This window comes from Ursus maritimus, unplaced genomic scaffold (genome assembly GCF_017311325.1).
Source record: "Ursus maritimus isolate PB19 unplaced genomic scaffold, ASM1731132v1 scaffold_36, whole genome shotgun sequence".
Lineage (NCBI taxonomy): Eukaryota > Metazoa > Chordata > Mammalia > Carnivora > Ursidae > Ursus > Ursus maritimus.
In genome coordinates, this window is record NW_024426230.1 from 1,151,846 (window position 1) to 1,164,009 (window position 12,164).

At 44.0% G+C, this 12,164-nt stretch overlaps 1 non-coding gene across 1 annotated transcript; it reads left to right on the top strand.

The window, feature by feature from the left end:
• The first annotated feature begins 2,586 nt into the window (after positions 1-2,586).
• On the top strand, positions 2,587-2,694 carry LOC121100326. Its single transcript, XR_005832079.1, has one exon. It is a non-coding gene; the product is annotated as a U6 spliceosomal RNA (small nuclear RNA).
• Positions 2,695-12,164: the final 9,470 nt, after the last annotated feature.

The window sequence follows — 12,164 nt, forward strand, 5'->3', positions numbered from 1 at the left end:
TTCCATCTGACTGGGTCATTCCTGACGTTGTCAGGACTGGGACTAAAAAAATACCGAATATACCACTCGTCTACACCTTTCCCAGTGGGTTCTAAGGATTTGGGGGACCAGTGCACCCTATACACTTGGGCTCCTCAAAGGCCTAGCAGTTTGCAAGGAGCGATTCCGCAGACAGACACAGAGGACTGTGAGTAATCCAAGACTGGGGAGTCCTACGCTATTCAGCGGCCGTCAGGAAATGGGCTAAATTTAACTTGGTTCTTGGGATAGACACCAAAATATGCGTGCTAAAAATGCCATCTGGTTCCATTGCCAGAAAGATGGTGAAATCTTGATGAATACCTCTCCGTTCTATCACGTGATCAGCCCGTGACTGCGGGTACAGGTCATGACCCGATAGAAAATAATCCTACCCGCTGGTAACAAGCACAAGGTCTAATGAACAGTGAAAAACATCACTCCTCTCATCAAGTGACCTTTCAATTCATACAGAGTCCTTCTTGGATAGGCTCTAGAAGGTCCTTTATCTCTGGTATCCCTCCCTCCTCTGCCTTCCTCCCCACCCCCCCACCCCCACCATGAGATTTTGAGGGTCAGAACTGAACCCCATCCAGATGAAATAGCTCAAAACAAACCATCTTTTCTCCTGTAAATGTCGACTGTTTTTCATAGCATCAGTTCAGCATTATTATGCTAGAAAAGTCTTTGTGTCAAGCCTACTAAATATCACTCTTCAGAACGGTGGAGGAGAAAAGACAATCCCACCCTGACACTTTCACAGGAATAATGCATCCTTAGGTCGAGTACCAAGGAGGATTCATTGAAGCCCACAGAGGCACCCAGCCCTCCCCCCACCCCAGGAGGAGGAGACCCCATTCTCTTAGTTGGTAACTCTGTAAGGGGATAGGAGCCCAGACCTGGCCTTGGTAATGATGAAGTTCCTTCCTCAAGTGGGTTCTGAGGCCTGAGACAGAGCTTGTTGCAATTTGGCGACCTCGTATTTTAGCGGATCCATATGAGAACAAATTATGCAAGCAAAAGAAACCTGGGACATGCTAGTTACGGCGGAGGACTCTGAAGGACTTGTGGTTGCAGTGCTGTGTTCATCTCCCCAGTTCGAAGAGTGACTTTGGAAAAGAAAGAGCACGAGGCAGGACAACCGGACAACGAAGGCTGTGTCCCAGACCAGGACTGGGGGGACCGCTTGCGACTTGTGACGGAAGTTTTATGGGCCTCTGATAAATGGCAAAGTAACTAAGACAAAACCTGGGCATCATGGACCTCCTGAACTTTTGGAGGAACGGGGAAAAGTGTCCAAATAGAACTGCAAAAGTGTATATTCTAGCTGTGGTTTCCCACATGGGTCTGTGGACCGGAGATGGTCCCTGACAGAGGATTTCAGGTCTATAATGAAATAAGACTTTTTCAGTATTATTAAATTCTGAAATTAAGTCCTTTCTGACCTTTTCAGGATTAAATTTTTGTCTTCTATGAAAAGATGATGATAGTCTAAGATCGTTTGGGGGATGGGAGGAAATGTCGTTTCTTGTTGCCAAACACATCAATTTGGGGGATTTTTTTCCCAAAAAATTTTCATTAATTTTAGTAAAATCCTAGTTTGGGAAGTGCTATATTATAGAAGACCAGAATGGGAACATGAATTTTATCACAAGAAAATAAATAGATTATACGGAGCTCACGACTGATGGGTGACCCTGGAAGGATGCCACTGCTCAGAGGAAGCAGATCTAATGACAGTTTTCAGCAGGAGTGTATATGTCAAAAAGGAAATCACAACCCTTCGGAAAAGAAGCATTTGGATGCAGATAAAAGAAGCGACCAGGAAATAAAACCCAGTAGGAGCACAGAATAGATGTTAAAATAAACAGAGGACGTGGGTGATGCTTTTTTAATTCAGATGGTGAAAGTAATCTAAGGCCGGATACAGCTGTGCCAGAGGTCGCACGCATCAGGACATCAGCTCCTTCTGCTGGAAGCAGAGCACCTAGCAAATGTTTGCCCCACTAACAAGTTCACTTGCCAGAATGTTGAAGGAAGATGGCCAGACGTAATTTTTACAGATTTCCAGAAGTCAGATCGTAAAATGTTCCAAGGAGAATTACCTGAGGGGCTCCAAAGGGACAGCAAGTTCTCAGATGTGAAGTTCTAGCAGTTTTCTCCCAAAGGATCCTGCCGAGGAAGGAAGGAGGGCTTCACCAATCCGGAAGCAGCTGCACTCTCTGACTTCTGATTCGATCGAACTGTGGCCGGAGATGAGGGTCACATCTCCTGCGATAAAGAATGAACCAAACAAGTAAAGCAAGGACAGTTCATATGAAAACATTCAACCAAAATGAAGGTTTTAGTGGACTGGGCACTCAGTTTGAAGCAGTAAAGGTTGAAGCCAAAAACCCTAACGTAACGGGAGGTAAATGAGACCTGCATTGGGGGGGGAGACTCAATTAGGAAATTCCATTACTCCCCGATCTGAGTGGAGGTTCAAATTCTGAGAACATTTTGCCTTTTTTATGTGAACAAAACATTTTTATTGTAGGAAAAAAAAAAAGACTTTTAAAAAACTATCCAGTGCTCGCTTTGGCAGCACACAGACCAAAATTGGAACAATACGGAGAAGATTAGCATGGCCCCTGGGCAAGAATGATTACGCAAATTTGTGAAGCATTCCATATTTTAAAAATAATAATAATTAATTAATTGATTAAAAACCATCTGTAATTATACTACCCAGAAATAACCACGTTAAACATTTTGGAATACATGTATATAAGTATATATATATATATATAAGTGTATATATAAACTTATATATACACTTATATATATATATATACACTTATATATACACTTATATATATATATACACACTTATATATACACTTATATATACCTAAGTTATATATATATGTTTATATATAAGTATATATATATATAAGTTTATATATAAACTTATATATACACTTATATATATATATATACACTTATATATACACTTATATATATATATACACACTTATATATACACTTATATATACCTAAATTATATATATATGAGAAAGGGAGAGATTTATTTTAAGTACCTGGTTCATGTGGTTGTGGGAGATGGCAATTCCAGAATCTACAGGACAGTCTGGCAGGCTGGAGACTCAGGAAAGAGTTAGTGTTGCAGCTGAGTCTAAAGGCATAAACATTTATATATATGTGTATGTAAAAACGTTTATATATACACATATATATAAGTATATATATATAAACGTTTATATATATATAAACGTTTATATATATATACTTATATATATGTGTATATATAAACGTTTTTACATACACATATATATAAATGTTTAAAGTTTATATAAAAACTTATATATATATATACTTATATATAAACATATATATATAACTTAGGTAAATAATATATAAGTTTATATATAAATGTGTGTATATATATTCCAGGTACATAGACATATATATGCACACACACATTATTATATATAAATATATATTTACCAGGATAAAAGCATACTGACAAAGTGGTTTATGAGATGTTTTCTTAACTTCATCGTTAGAAATCTCTTTCTACATCAATGAATATAGCGTATAAGAAATATATCATTTTTTTTAAGATTTTATTTATTTATTTGACACCTAGAGAAGTGGGGGAGAGAGCAAGCACAGGGGGAGTGCCAGGCAAAGGGAGAAGCAAGCTCCCCGTGGAGCAAGGAACCCGATGTGGGTCTTGGTCCCAGGACCCCAGGATCACGACCCGAGCCAAAGGTAGCTGCCTAACCGACTGAGCCACCCAGGTGCCCAGAAATATATCATTATTTTAATTGTATTCCTTTGTGTAGATTTGCCGTAATGCATTGATCCAATTCTCTATTGTTGGATTTTCGAGATCCTTCTGAATGTTTTTGTATTATGAACGATGTGTTAAGCACCTTGTACATTCATTTTTGCCTGTTTGACCAATGATCTCCTTCCCTAGATGGAGAATTGCAAAACTGAACAGTATGCAACTATTAAGATGTTTGATAAGCCCACAAATAGCTTATAAGACGCAATTAGAAAAGAGAAAGCAACCCAGTGATGAAGGATAGTTGAAAGAAAGGCAGGCAGGCATGGTCAATCCCCCCCACCCCTGCCCTAACCTAAGAGGAAACAACCCTTAAAAGGATTTTGCACCACCCTGGAAGGAGCCCTCCACCCTTTCCCATAGGATAGTTGACAAATACCTAAATGGATGCCAGGCTCATGGAGCATTAATAGATGAAAACAGCCCACCAACAAACCAGCAAAAACCCATAGACTTAGGAACTCTAGTGGCAACCCTCTCTGGTCCCCTCCGTTTAAGGAGTTTGTACTGTCACTCAATACACTTTGCTTTGCTGCCCACCACTCTTGGGTCTGCCTCTTCATTCTTTGAAGTGGTCTGACCAAGAAGTTGGGCACCAAAGGAAAAAATCCTTTAACGCCAGCAGAAAAATAAATGTTTTATCTTTTTTTTAAAGATTTTATTTCTTGATTTGACAGGGAGAGAGAGAGAGAACACAAGCAGGGGGAGAGGGAGAAGCAGACTCCCCACTGAGCGGGGAGCCCAATGCTGCACTCGATCCCAGCATCCCAGGATCACGACCTGAGCCAAAGGCAGACGCTTAACCAACTGAGCCACCCAGGTGCCCCTAAATGTTTTATCTTTGTGCACAGGACAAAAAATATGAATAAGCAACTCACAAAAGATATACAGATAGCCAATGAATATATGAAAAGATATTCAACCACCCTAGTAATACAGTAAATATGAAATAATAACGAGATACTATTTTTTACATGAATATTGTCAGAAGAATTTTAAGACTGACAGGATCTGGCTCCTGGGGGCTCAGTCGGTTAAACGTCTACCTTCGGCTCAGGTCATGATCCCAGGGATCGAGTCCCACATCGGGCTCCCTGCTCAGCAGACAGCCTGCTTATCCCTCCCCCTCTGCCACTCCCCCTGCTTTTGCTCCCTCTCTTGCTGTGTCTCTCTGTCAAATGAATAAATAAATAATATCTTTAAAAGAAAAAAAAGAAGAAGGACAGGGGGTCACTACCAAAGCCTCTTGAGGTGCTAATGCCACCAGCATTTGCACAGCCCAGACTGGCCTTTGCCAGCGAAGTGCAGGTTTGCTTCTGCTCCTTTCCACTCAACAAATATTTACTGACACCACTTGTATCTCAGGCACTTGTAACAACTGCTGAACACACGTCAGAGAACAAGCCCAGTCCTCGCCCTCCAAGAGTTAATAGTCTAGAGCAGAAAGCCCACAGATAACTTCCGGGAGTTCTGTCTGGGAAATCCCTTCCATGCAAACTAGCATGTCTAAGTAGATTAGCAGGGAAGTGGGAAGAGTCAAATTCTCAGATGGCTCTGTGCCTCAAAAAAGGTTAAAAACTAGTGATTTGGGACCATCCATTTCCTTCATTTCTAAGCTGTTGGCAAGTACCCAAGCACTTACAGCACCCCTTAGGTGTCTAACCTTTTCCTCTGTTCCTGACTCACCTTCCTCCCCAGCTCATGGCAGACTCCTGGCGGTAGAGGAGGGAAGTACAACTCATGATTGCCATTGTCTCGTGGTGACCAGGGACTCAGCCCCAGAAAGGATTGTTTTACCCAGGGGTGCCTGCCCCTGAAATATTAGATGACTTTGGGCTCATCCAGTAGGATGTCTACTCCCTGACAGGCAGCATGACCAGGGAGGAATTTTTATCTCTTTCTGAAGTACTGCCTGCTTCCCTAGACTTCTCCAGTCTAAGCATACACTGACTGGAGATGGAAGAACACGGTTCTCCATTATGAAGGGTCAAAGAGATCTCAGCGAGTGGTTCAGAAGAGGAAGAGGGCAAGGGGAGTGAATGCACTGCGTAGAACGTTTCTAGCCTCGCAGTCTTATTTCTCACAGAGATTAATAAAATGTCTTTCTGACACATTCATCATTCAAATACATTTTTGTTAGTGTGACTCCCTCTTAAACATGACCCTCCCACACCCAGACACACCTCGGGCCTTCAAAAGGGAGGGACAGATGACACTTGGATGACACCACCATTCTCTTCCTGGATGCTTTATGATTCTGCTGATTTCTGTAAGATATAAAACACATATAAAGCCAAAAAAAAAAAAGTACCAGAGTGTTCTAATAAGCTTGAACCACACTATTTTTTTTAAAGATTTTATTTATTTATTTATTCAACAGAGATAGAGACAGCCAGCGAGAGAGGGAACACAGCAGGGGGAGTGGGAGAGGAAGAAGCAGGCTCCTAGCAGAGGATCCTGATGTGGGGCTCGATCCCGTAACGCCGGGATCACGCCCTGAGCCGAAGGGAGACGCTTAACCGCTGTGCCACCCAGGCGCCCCTGAACCACACTATTTTTAAAAATATCTAATGTCTAGAAGCCAAGGTAAGTTATTTTAAAATTACCAACAGTTTTCTGATTCAATTTGGGGACTGGACTGTGTTTGTTTGTTTGTCTGGGGAAAACACTTCAATGGCTTTGCAGGAGTAAAGCCAAAATGATGTCCTCAATGGTTTAAGACCATGCTGAGCTATACTGCTCATCATGACACGGAGGTGGCTTACACTGGGGAAAGAAACCCATCTCTGCGGAAGAGAACATGTCCTTGGGCCCAAATGGGGTTTTCACTTCTCCCTGGCCCTCAGAGACCAGGATCCTGCCCCTGGGGGTGACTGGAGCCAGTGAGGTATGGGGAGAGCGCCACGTGGCTGAAGGCAGGCCTTGTAGCAATGAGGGAGGAGTCAGCAGAATGAGGGATGAGGAAATGTAAAAGAAAAAAATTAAAAAAGAAAACACCTGTGTAGATTTATGGTTAGGGGACTCTAAGAATAATAATTTCCTCTTGTTCTTTCTCTCTTGTTCTATGGGATCCTCCCCCCGTGCCTTTTCTACACTAGAATTTCCTCCTATTATCCCAAAGCTTTCTTTGAAGTTTTGGTAGTTGCTACAGCTGGTCTTTCATGTAGGTGGACAGATAACAGAAGGGCCTTTGTTTGCACGTGGATGGGGGTGGGGAGGGTCTGGGAAAAGAGTAGCAGTTGCAGAAGGTGGTCACGAGACGTCCAGAAGACCAGCTGAACTGCACAACCAGCAGGATTGGCAGAAAACGTAAGCACCCTCTGGGAATTATGGGAATTCCATGGGACGGCGTCCAGTAGGCTACTGAACTTTCAGGTTGTTCATCAGGATCCAGGCTTGGGCGCTTGTGACTTTAAGTGCCAAAGGGAAGGATGACATTTGAAGACTGGAGAAGCCAGAGAAAAAGACTTCCTAGTTAGTTAGTTAGTTAGTTAGTTAGTTAGTTAGTTAGTTAGAGTCGCCCCATTTGTTCATAGCTAAATGTCATGAATATATGAGCAGTAAGACTTAAAGGAGTTCGGAGGAAGGAAAAGGTGTTCTTGCCCATGATGGCTGGGAAAGCTTCATGAAAGAATTTGAACTAGATCTTGAAGAGGGGATAGTAGCTGGAATGTGGGAGGAGGGGGAGAGACCTCTGTTAGGAGGAGTGGCAGGAGCCAAAGCATGGAGGTGTAAGCTATTCTTTAAACAAGGAACGGTCCCATCTGGCTGGAAGCAAGTCTATATTCTTGAGTATCCATCCTCACATTTCTTATCACTGTAGGTCCCATTCTTGAGGCCCAGAGATGAGGACATAGTAAAGTGGTCTCAGGGGAGCAGTCAAAGGTGCTGAAGACATCCTGAGTTCACTGGTGCTGGTGTTAAGAGAGACCAGTCATCCCAAGAGGACATGAATTAGCCTAAGTGATTCACCTTTGGTTTTCTCATGCCTCACATCCCCTTCTCAAAAGGCATCTTATGCCCCAAACCCTGCAAAATGCTGCAAAGAGAGCTCACGCCTCCCCTTTGCCCGTACCCCACAGCTCTTCTGTTCCATGCAGAAACTCCTCTGGGCAAGAGGTGTGTTGCTTTCTCAGTTTCACAAAAAAAATATTTATTCAACCCCTCCTCTATGTCAAGCACTGTTCTAAGCATAGCAGATACAGCAATGAACAGGGCAGTCCTTAGCCTCATACTTTTCCTTCTAGTAGGAGAAACAGACACGGGGTGCCTGGGTGGCTCAGTCCGTTAAGTGTCTGCCTTCGGCCCAAGTCATGATCCCAGGGTCCTGGCAGCAAGCCCTGCGTCAGGCTCCCTGCTCAGTGGGGAGCCTGTTTCTTCCTCTTCCTCTGCCACTGCTTGTGCTCCCAATCCTCTCTCTCTCTGTCAAATAAATAAATAAAATCTTTTTAAAAAAGAAAAAGAAAACACAAAAATAAATATGCAAATAAAATATCAGGCAGTGTTACAAATAAAAGTAAATAAACAGGGTAAGGGGACAGGGAGGGACAAGAAGGTATCTGTTTTACATTAGACAGACAAGAAAAGGCCATCTAAAGAGGTGACACAGAGCAAATGCCACAAGGGATGGGGCCCCAAGCCCTGAGACACATGTGAGTGTGGTTGAAGGACAAGAAGGCCACCGTGGCTAGAGCAAGCTCACGGAGCCTGGAGGATGACGAGGTCAAGGGCAGCCAGAGACCCCTAAGAAAGGACAGAGGAGGAATTACCCTGCAGCTCCCGGAGCATGGCCCACACCCACGCACCACAGCCATACAACGCCCGTGGCCAGAACTCCCCGGTCCAGCCCTTGGAAAGGGTTTACCTGCCATTTTCCCCCTCACTCCCTCAACCAGACTCATTAAACTTTTCCAAAGTTCCTATGCTCTGTGAATGGAGAGAAAAAGGGCAAACCTTCAGGGTTTTTTTTTTTCCAAGTTTTTATTTAAATTCCAGCTAGTTAACACCCAGTGCAGTATCAGTTGTAGGTGTGGAACTGAGTGATTCATCACCTATACACCGCACCCAGCGCCCATCACAAGAAGTGCCCTCCTTAATCCCCAGCACCCATTGCACCCATCCCCCCACCTCCTCTCTTGTAAATCTCAGTGTGTTCTCTATAGTTAAGAATCTATTTCTTGGGACGCCTGGGTGGCACAGCGGTTAAGCGTCTGCCTTCAGCTCAGAGCGTGATCCCAGCGTTCTGGGATCGAGCCCCACATCAGGCTCCTCCGCTATGAGCCTGCTTCTTCCTCTCCCACTCCCCCTGCTTGTGTTCCCTCTCTCGCTGGCTGTCTCTATCTCTGTCGAATAAATAAATAAAATCTTTAAAAAAAAAAAAAGGATCTATTTCTTGGTTTGGCTCTCTTTTCCCCCCTATGTTCATTTGTTTTGTTTCTTAAATTCCACACAGAAGTGAAATCGTTTGGTATTTGTCTTTCTCTGACTGACTTACTTTGCTCCAGCTTTTTAATTTTTTTAATTTTCTATTTTTACTTATTTATTATTTTTTAAATTTTTATTTATTTACTTATTTGAGAGAGAGAGAGTGAGAGAACGAGCACAAGCAGGGTGGAGGAGCAGGGGGTGAAAGAGAAGCAGGCTCCCCGCTGAGCAGGGAGCCTGATGCGGGGCTCGATCCCAGGACCCTGGGATCACGACCTGAGCCAAAGGCAGATGCTTGACTGACTGAGCCACCCAGGCACCTACTCCAATTTTGTTTTGTTTTGTTTTAAGTAATTTCTGAGCCCAATGCAGGGGCTCGAACCACAACCCTGAGATCAAGAGTCATGTGTTCCACAGACGGAGCCAGCCAGGCGCCCCTAAACTTCTGTTTTTAAAGTTAGAGCAGTCCACAGCCAAGGGATTTGAAGTGGCTGGGGCCTTGTTATCACAGTGTTGTAATGAGTCTCTGGAGAAGCCCCACAGCTTCTCTCCAGAGAGGGGAAAGCTTCTCTCAGTGGATCCATAGCTGGGACTCCAAGTTTCAAGATTCCATAGAAACTGGGAAACAAGCCACCTACACCAGGCCTGTACTAGATGCACAGAGTTACAGAGTCTCCCCGGAATGGCTTATACCAAGTCCTGGGGCTACCTAGGGACGTTACTCCGAATGTAGAGGAAGGGTAACCCAGCAGGCTCCCGGGATTGCCTGTGGTTGAGCTAAACGAATCGCATTACCCACAGATACACCTTTAGCTCAAGAGGAGAGACACCAAGGCTGTCTCCATGAGATGATTCTCTTGCTCCATCACCCACAGAACCGAACACCCAGGGCCAGAGTCCTCTCACCTAAGAACTTAATGTTTTCATGAGGCTAGAAAGGCAAGAAGCTCCTGAGAACCTGGGCACCCCCTCCAGTTGGGTGACCAGGAAAATCAAAGAATAGCTGCTTCTCAACCCTGAGGTAACTTGGGGTCCATTTAAGGCAGCTGAGTTGTTGGAAAATGAGGAGCATGGGGCCCGTCAAAGAGGATACAACATGGCCGTGCTAAATAATAATAGTCACACTTACTGAGCACTTACTGTGGGACATTCCAAGCACTTTACACAGGTCATCTCTAATCCCACGAACTAGGTGCTGTTATCATGGTAGCCAATCCGCCCAGGGGTCTGACGCACAGACACAAATAAGGCACTTACTTCCCAAGTTCCACAGCGAGTTAACCGAAGAGTCAGGATTTAAATCCAGCTCAGAATCCAGAACCCGTGCTCCTAGGTGTTATGTGCATGGAGCTCTGGAAACTGTCCAGTAGCCTGAATATAATCAGCATGGCTCTGAGTACAGTGGGCACCAACTACTAGTTGACATGAATGACTTTTTGCTGTCAGGGCATTCTGCCCGGCCGATGTCATGAAGATCGTTTCCCTTGGAAAATCCCGTGCTTTTGTGGGGGCCAGTTTGGTATGAATTCTTCATTCCCAGAAGACTAAAGAGCGGGGCTCCCCGAACTCCAGGGCGCCTCCCTGCCTTGTGCTCAGTGTTCTCATGGAACTGTTCTGGGTGAGAGGCAAGGCAAAGGCTGAGCCACAGAGGGAACCTGTGGACCCCAGCGGGTCTACTGAGGCAGGACCTGATCTGCATCCCTGCCTGGTGCCTTCCCACTCCTTTCAGGGCAGCTGGACACCATCCTGCTACCTCCATTCAGTCCTATGCGTGGCAGGTGCCCCCAAGTCTGTTTGAAGAACCATTCCATTGCCTCCTCTCTCCAATCAAAGGAAGAGCTGTCTCACCCCCATACATGGCCTCCGCCTTGCTGGACAGAGGGCATCTCTGGAGCTCTTAAAGACAGTCAAGGAGGAACAGCTGCGTGGTCTCCTACAGAAGGACGTCCCTTCTTATATCTAACCTAATATTTCCTGACACATCCCTGAGCATTTCCGCTCTCCATGAGGAAAAACACCAGAGGATATCAACTGTCTGCTTATAATCCACATAGTCACTAGCCCCTTCCCATGGCTGACTCCCCCTTTCTTCTTCTATCGTTTCCGTAGTATTCCTAGATGTCTCCTGTAATTATATAAATAGACCTGATTTTTCCAACTTTTTATTACGAAAATGTTCAAACGTAGAGGAAAGCATAAAGAATAGTACAATGAGCACCAAAACCTCACCACCTGATCCCATTTTTTAATCTCTTAGTAAACATCTATGCTTCCATGAATAGATGAAATGTTTAAGCATAGGAAAGAATTTCAAATATTCACAAAAAACCTGACTAATGATTATACTCCAAGGTGAAATATTAAAATAATTCGAACTTGGAAATCAGAAAAATATAAGCTCCATATTCATTAATTTGATCTTGGTTAGAAATTATAACTAAAGAAAAGCCTTAGTTAACAGTTTAATGAGGTGACTTGAAAGAAAGGGAGACCATTGACTTAGATGCTTTAGGAAAACAAAGCCCCACACCTTATGAAATAGATAAGAAAATAGATACCAGGGGCGCCCGGGTGGCACAGCGGTTAAGCGTCTGCCTTCAGCTCAGGGCGTGATCCCGGCGTTACGGGATCGAGCCCCACATCAGGCTCCTCCGCTGGGAGCCTGCTTCTTCCTCTCCCACTCCCCCTGCTTGTGTTCCCTCTCTGGCTGACTGTCTCTATCTCTTTCAAATAAATAAATAAAATCTTTAAAAAAAAAAAGAAAATAGATACCAGTTACTCAAAAATTTAGTTAAATCTGTATCTTTTCTGTATCTTGTGCTTACAGAGCTGAGCATTCATCTAAATCAGCCAACTAAAAAGACCAAAG